Below are 8570 nucleotides of genomic sequence, written 5' to 3' on the forward strand. Positions count from 1 at the left end.
TGTCAGGAAGTCGTTCCTGAAAGTATTTGTATGGAGTGTAGCCATGTATGGAAGTGAAACGTGGACGATAAATAGTTTAGACAAGAAGAGAATAGAAGCTTTCGAAATGTGGTGCTACAGAAGATAAGATGGGTAGATCACATAACTAATGACGAGGTATTGAATAGCATTGGGGAGAAGAGGAGCTTGTGGCACAACTTGACTAGAAGAAGGGATCAGTTGGTAGGGCATGTTCTGAAGCATAAAGGGTTCACCAATTCAGTATTGGAGGGCAGCGTGGAGGGTAAAAATCGTAGAGGGAGACCAAGAAATGAATACACTAAGCAGATTCAGAAGGATGTAGACTGCAGTAGTTACTGGGAGATGAAACAGCTTGCACGGGGTAGAGTAGCATGGAGAGCTGCGTGAAACCAGTCTCAGGACTGAAGACCACAACAACAACATGGTACCAATATGGTACAATATGGTACCAATAGGCAAAGTGGGCAACAAGTACCCTCACTGATGTTAACTCATGTGTCCGTTGAAACTGACTGTCACAACCAAAATGACAAATATTACCTACAGTAGTCAACGGACACCTTTATAAATGTCGACTTCACACATACGCGCGTGCGAATATGACTGAAGACCACAACAACAACAACAACAACAACTAGACGTTAAGCATACAGAAGAGAAAAACTTAAGAAAAGATTAGAAATTTTGCTTAAAGTTTGCTGGTAGTCGATAAGGCACTCATTACGAAACTCTAGAAGATCATAGTCTGCATAATTCGAGCTCCATTTCAACCAAAATTAAGTTTTTCATAATTCTCAATGTTAACGACGTCACATCTCCTGAACTATGTGTCGTACTCTGTTAAAATTTTGTATGTACATTCAGTATGCTATCTGGATGCTGTCTACAAACTGTTTTGCAAATAGAGTCGATAGTAACGAAATTATAAATTAAAACGTCATGTCTGATGCTGATGTTTTACTGCAATGAACAGCGAAAATGTGGTAAGTGATATATTTCTTTGCTTTTTTTTTTGGGGGGGGGGGGGGGGGAATGACGAAGAAAAGTTTGATGAAGATTTGAAATTATGTGTATAGTCGTTGAAAGTCGCTAACTGCTATTTTTCTCAAATAGTAAATGAATGAAGTTGGGTTAGCTGCTCGACGTCAGCTGTGCTGTCTCAAGACAGACTCACAGTTTCCAATGGTAGTACTTGTCTTATTGCGCTAAATTTTTAACGTAGATTATACCTCTTAATGATTAGATTATTACAATATTTTACATTTTTAAATTCATTCAATAGCCACGCGAAATACTGAAAATAATTCTTTTCATTTTCCCTTTAAGTCGTTAGACAACCTACAACTGGAACCAGGTTCCAGGAGAGTCGCTTAGTAATATAAGGTAGCCGAATCCAGAAACCCAGCTAACGTTAAGAGCTTCTTAAGAGTTTTCTCGCTCAGTAACAAACAAAAATTCGGCCTTGAGCTCAGTGAAGTTCGCTGCTTGCCTTTGGGGCAGACAGATAATTAGTAAGGCCACTACGAGATTAGAGGATGTGACAGGGGAATGTTTTATTGTTGCTTTTCCAGTACTGGCAACTGACATGCATGAGCGACTCGTAGAGATCAGCCGCTATGGTATACATTTCGACAAAATTGTAACATAGATAAGTGAGCGCTTATTACTGAGCCAGTCATCTTATATGTGGGACTTATTTGTAGTAAGGAATATGAAATTAAATTAAGGCTGTTGTAATACAACAGAATGAGTAAAAGAAAAATGACATTCAAAACATTTAGTAAACATCGGTGATCGTGACTCTTATTCCATGATGCATTTTGTAAGTAGGCTGTTTAGGTTTTCTTATTGGGAAAGCCAACGCCACGTAGCGCTCTGTAAGAAAATCACTGGCTGTACTGTGTGCAGTCTGTGTTTAGTTTGCATTGTTGTCTGCCATTGTAGTGTTGAGCAGCGGCAGCTGGATGCTAGCAGCGCGTAGCGTTGGGCAGTTGGAGGTGAGCCGCCAGCAATGGTGGACGTGGGGAGAGAGAGATGGCGGAGTTTTGAAATTTGTAAGAATTGGTGTCATGAACTGCTATATATATTATGACTAGTGAGATGTGTAACGCAAATTCTTGACCTGTGAAAATTTTTATATGAGATTGCCACTGTAGCGGAAACTGGAGTCGTAAATATTTCGGTAAGAAAGTTAAGTGACCACCTGCACGTAATGCGTCGTGGGCACCCAGCTGCGCGACAGCCACCTAAAAAGAAAGCCATTGGTGTGTGCCTTTCAGAGACACAGGTAAAAAAAAAAGAGGCCCTTATCCTCGCTATTGACATTCATTCCTTTGTAGAAAGCCTAATGAAACGATGAAAAACATTACACGGCTATTGTCTTGCTAGTTGAGAGAAATGCCATATGGATTGCTTTATATATTTATTTACTCATTTTGTTTAATATCTAGTTTCTATCTGCACTGCAGCATTGGTTAAAATACAATTTAATAGATGTACTAATATAATTATTTTATGCCTACAGATGCAGTAAATAATAACTTTACGATGTACTTAAAAAAACGAAGGAGCACAAAAAGACTTCCCTTCACAGGAACTGCATACATAATTTTCTTTTCAAGTACTTGGTAATTTTTATGGCAGAATAAGTTGTGGTGCACCACTTTAATTATATAGACATTAAGATGTGAATCGACATCTCCCTTTTCTGCATTGTTGTCTTTACTGTAATATTTTTTCTGCTTCAGCTTTGTCATGTTTAGATATAAATTATTACATTTATTGTTGCTCGCTATGCTTACCTGCATTTCTTTGGGTTATTGCTGTTTGTGTTAATTTGTTTTGTGCTGCTGCATTGCCTCGTCCCTTAGTTTAGCATCTGAGCTCAGTAGATTTTAAGTTACCTTAAGAGGGGGTAGACTATATAAGAAAATAACTATGATGAATTGGAAGAAATGCATTGAGGAGCTATAAGGAAATGGTTTGGCCAAAAAAGTAGAGTGTACAGTGGAGAAAAACTATTTTTGAAAGAGGATGTGAACAGAATACAGAAAGCAGGTTTAGATAGGACTTTTTGGGAATAATGATGAACTAAGGGAGATCTCTATGCAAAATACTGCAGTAAAACAAACCCTGTCCTTTCCTTTCGTATTATCCCTCTATGTCTTTATGTACCCTTGTGTATTTGTCTTTTTCCTGTCTTTATGTGTTACCTAATAAGATTTATGTTGTAGAATTTTTCAAATACTATGTTATTTTCTTTGTAAATAAGTTCAGACATTATTTATTGTGTTTTGTTTTAATGCTCATGTGTGAAGTTGATGTTTCAAAAGTTATTCTGATCTTTTATGTACGTACTTATGTCGTAATTTTTGTAACACTGATGTATTTGCTATTTTGATTCTTTTGTAAAGCCTATACTACTGCAAATGTTATCTGTATTGTTATGTTCTTTAAAGATGTATTTTGTACCTTTGTTATTGCATTCTTATGTTATAAAATTGTAATTGACACCAGTTCATCAAATTAAGTAACTTGTAAATTACATTTCACTGCACACGTTTCTGTTGGTCATAGTATATGGACAATATGTGAGAAGTAGGAAATGATAGTGTTTGCACGTGTGTTAATAACTCAGTAAGGGACTGGATAACAGCATTGCTGGTTCTAAGGACATTTCAAAAACAATTTTTCTGAGCGCACAAGTGGTGGTTATGGACTTGCTATATTATCCGCAAGACTCTTCAATGGTGATTGTGCGCCTGCACAGTCAAACAGATGGCTGCTGGCCATCTCTACAAGGACTACAGTGGGTCTACACCTTTGATGACCCACCAATACCATTATTTCTACAAGAACTGCAGTGGGTCTGCACCTCTGGTGGCCCACCAATAGTAATCTCTACCAGGACTACAGTGGGTCTGCTCTGTGATGACCTACCTACCGATAATCTTCAAAACTTCGACTGACTCTGCTGTGGGTTTGCTCTGTTGTGGTCCATTACCTGTCTGCATTTCAAGAGTCAGCACTGTCTTTCCATTGGAAGGACAACACTACTTCTTCAAGACTGCATAGAAATCCACTACTTCCAAGTGCAATTTCTTTTATTGCTCAGACTTTGAGAAAAACACTGCAATTTTACTTTGATGAATGATCTGGACTGTCTTTATGGACTGTGAGAAAATTTTAGCTTTTGACCAACATTGTATCGATAAGTGTGTGCATTTCATTTCTTTGTTATTGTAATTATGAAAAATTTTATCAAATCATTATTGGCCACTGCCCAAAACAATTTGTAAAATTTTTTTGTGGGGAGCATGGGGGCTATGTAAGTAGGCTGTTTAGGTTTTCTTATTGGTAACGCCAACGCCACGTAGCGCTCTGTAAGAAAATCACTGGCTGTGCTGTGTGCAGTCTGTGTTTAGTTTGCATTGTTGTCTGCCATTGTAGTGTTGAGCAGCGGCAGCTGGATGCTAACAGCGCGTAGCGTTGCGCAGTTGGAGGTGAGCCGCCAGCAGTGGTGGACGTGGTGAGAGAGATGGCGGAGTTTTGAAATTTGTAAGAATTTGTGTCATGAACTGATATATATATTATGACTATAAAGGTAAATACATTGTTTTTTCTCTATTAAAATCTTTCATTCGCTAACTATGCCTATCAGCAGTTAGTGCCTTCCGTAGTTTGAATCTTTTATTTAGCTGGCAGTAGTGGCGCTCGCTGTATTGCAGTAGCTTGAGTAACGAAGATTTTTGCGAGGTAAGTGATTTGTGAAACATATAGGTTAATGTTAGTCAGGGCCATTCTCTTGTAGGGATTACTGAAAGTCAGATTGCGTTGCGCTAAAAAAATATTGTGTTTCAGTTTAAGCACAGTCTTGTATAATTCTTCAAAGGGGACGTTTCAATTTAAATATACGCACAGCAACTGTTACACTGTCAGTAATGGTACTAGAGCAAAAAAGTTTGACTACTTCTGTTGTAAACGATTGGTTTTGCGGGTGGGTACCAGTTGAGCGCGGAAAGCTTTACTGTTTGCCCAACTGCGTGAGAGCAGGTTCAGCATTATCTCACCAAACATCGACGGCGCGCGATGGTGTACTTTATCAACAGATCGACTTCACGTGAGTGTTTTATTTGCTGCGTGGTAATGCTTCCCCTGAGCTATTGGCAGCCCTATTGCCCTACTATCTCCCTCCCGACGAGTTTGGGGGTGCTTTGTTTGAAGATTTAATGAGCATTGAAACCAAAGGTGAAAATGTTACATATTTTGCTGATCATGATATCATATAGACTCAGTATGTGGATTTCCACTCGAAATTTTGGCTTCCACTACTGTAAGCTCTGCAAGAAAAACCAGTGCTTGTGGGGTATTTCACAGGGCTTCCGGTCCTAATTTTCAAAGTGCACATCCCCATTTATGTCATTTTGTTAACTCCACCGCTCAGATTTAGACAACAACTTACACTGAAATGAGTGATACAGATGGGCCTCATCTATCTAGCGAATCAGTCGTGAACCGCGCTGCTGCTACGGTTGCAGGTTCGAAATGTGTGATGTCCTTAGGTTAGTTAGGTTTAAGTAGGTCTAAGTCTAGGGGACTGATGACCTCAGATGTTAAGTCCCATAGTGCCTAGATCCATTTGAACCATTTCAACTATCTAGCAATATATGTGAAGATGTATGGTGTATAGAGAAATTGATTTTAAGTTTTCGAGTTGGAACTACGACACGTTTGAATATTGTAAAAAGCTTTTCTTATTATTATCATGTGAAAAGAGAATAGTTTCTGTGCCGTTTTCAATACATTGACGAGTGCCCAATCATGGTTACGGGCATTTTCTAGGATTGGATAAAAAGTAGTGGTAATACAGCCGTGACATGAGTGAAGTATGTCCAATGGCATGCGCACTGTGTGTAGCTGATTACAAAAGGTCTGTTGAAGTAGTGCAGTGAGCGGCGACGGCTGTGTTTGAGTCAGTTGCAGTATGTCCTGTACGAAAAGTGAGAGAAGTCAGTTCAAGCACGCTAATAGTATACTTAGGAAACATGAAAATCGTGATTGGATCAGGACTGAAGAGGCTTGTGGTCTGAATGCACAGCAACCTTTTCAGGATTTGCGTGAGGCGTGTAAGGATGTAGCGTTGGGATAGCGTACAGCGGCGGGATGGGAGAAAGTATTTTGGGGTGGCAGGGACATCATTCAAGGTCAGCCCAATGAACGGAAACTTTCTGGTTATCCTCGCCCACAGAACGTGCGTTGTGAACCAGCTGGCACCAAAGTGATGGTTATTGTGGCTTACTGTGGGTTAATCCTGCATCACGTTGTCTTGCAGGGGCAGACGGTCACTACACCCTGTTACTTCCATTTCTTGTGAAATCACCTTCGTCCCACACTGAGAAGAAAGCGACAGCACCACCTGGCACTGCATCCTATCATGCTCCATGACAGTGCACTATTCCACACAGTGAAACCCATGCAGGAGGTCCCACGTACATGAGGGTGGGAGATACTGGAATATAACCGCATTCACCCGATATGAGTCTGTGCTATTACGACATTTTCGCCAAAATGAAGGAAACTCCTCATGGCACCTGATAAAAGACAAGAGAAGACATCATCATCCGTGGCACAGGACGGTGCTTCCGAGACGTCGACAGAGGTGGATGTACTGACAGTGTGTGACGCTTGACACGCGTGTGGGAGAATGTAATCGAGATGGAGGGCTTTTATGTTGAGGGCGCGTAATACAGTGAATGTCTGTCGGAGTAGTGAAGCAACTTAAATCACTTAATAAAAGCAAGTCTTCTGTCCAGACTGCATACCAATTAGGTTTCTTTCGGAGTATGCTGATGCATTAGCTCCGTACTGAACAATCATATACAACCGTTCATTCGACGAAGGATCCGTACCCAAAGACTGGAAAGCTGCACAGATCACACCACTATTCAAGAAATGTAGTAGGAGTAATCCAATAAATTACAGGCCCATATCGTTAACGTCGATATGCGTCAGGATTTTGGAACATATATTGTGTTCAAACATTATGAATTATCTCGAAGAAAAGGGTCTATTGAAACACAGTCAACATGGGTTTAGAAAACATCGTCCCTGTGAAACACAACTAGCTCTTCATTCACATGAAATGTTGAGTGCTATAGACAAGGGCTTTCAAAACGATTTCGTATTTCTGCATTTCCGGGAGGCTTTTGACACTGTACCACACAAGCGGCTCTTACTGAAATTGCGTGCTTATGGAATATCGTCTCAGTTACATGACTGGATTTGTGATTTTCTTTCAGAGAGGTCACAGTTCGTAGTAATTGGCGGAAAGTCATCGAGTAAAACTGAAGCGATTTCTGGCATTCCCCAAGGTAATGTTATAGTCCATTTGCTGTTCATTATCTGTACAAACGATTTGGAAGGCAATCTGAGCAGCCGTCTTCGGTTGTTTGCAGATGCCGCTGTCGTTTAAAGACTAATAAAGTCATCAGAAGATCAAAACAAACTGCAAAACGATTTGGAAAAGATATCTGAATGCTGTGAAAAGTGGCAGTTGACCCTAAATAACAAAAGTGTGAGGTCATCCACATAAGTGCTACAAGGAACTCGTTAAACTTCGGTTACACGATAAATCAGTCTAATCAGTCACGTCGATTAAATATTCGGGCGTAACATTGCAGGGCGATATGAAGTGGGACAAGCATGTAATGGCAGTTGTGGGGAAGGCGGTTCATTGGTAGAATTTTGGGAAGATGTGGTTCATCTGTAAAGGAGACCGCGCATAAAACCCTAATACGACCTGTTCTTGAGTACTCCTCGAGCGTTTGGGATCCCTATCAGGTCGGATTGAGGGAGGACATAATAGCAATTCAGAGGCGGGCTGCTAGACTTGTTACTGATAGGTTTTATCATCACTCGAGTATTACGGAAATGCTTCAGGAATTCGGGTGGGAGTCTCTAGAGGAAAGGAGGCGTTCTTTTCGTGAATCGCTACTAAGGAAATTTAGAGAACTAGCATCTGAGGCTGACTGCAGTACAATTTTACTGCCACCAACTTACGTTTCGAGAAAAGACAACAAAGATAAGATAAGAGAGATTAGGGCTCGTACAGAGGCATATAGGCAGTCATTTTTCCCTCGTTCTGTTTGGGAGTGGAACAGGGAGAGAAGATGCTAGTTGTGGTACAAGGTACCCTTTGCCACGCACCGTATGGTGGATTGCAGAGTATGTATGTAGGTGTAGAATGTAACAGACCTACTATGGAAAGTGCCTACACTATGCTTGTCCGTCCTCTTTTAGAATACTGCTGTGCGGTGTGGGGTCTTTACTAGATAGGACTGACGGAGTACATCGAAAAAGTTCAAAGAAAGGCACCACGTTTTGTATTATCGCGAAATATGGGAGAGAGTGTCACAGAAATGATACATGATTTGGGCTGGAAATCATTGAAAGAAAGGCGTCTTTCGTTGCGACGGAATCTTCTCACGAAATTCCAATCACCAACTTTCTCCTCCGAATACGAAAATCTTTTGTTGACACCGACCTACATA

Source organism: Schistocerca gregaria, chromosome 1, assembly GCF_023897955.1.
Source record: "Schistocerca gregaria isolate iqSchGreg1 chromosome 1, iqSchGreg1.2, whole genome shotgun sequence".
NCBI classification, from domain to species: domain Eukaryota; kingdom Metazoa; phylum Arthropoda; class Insecta; order Orthoptera; family Acrididae; genus Schistocerca; species Schistocerca gregaria.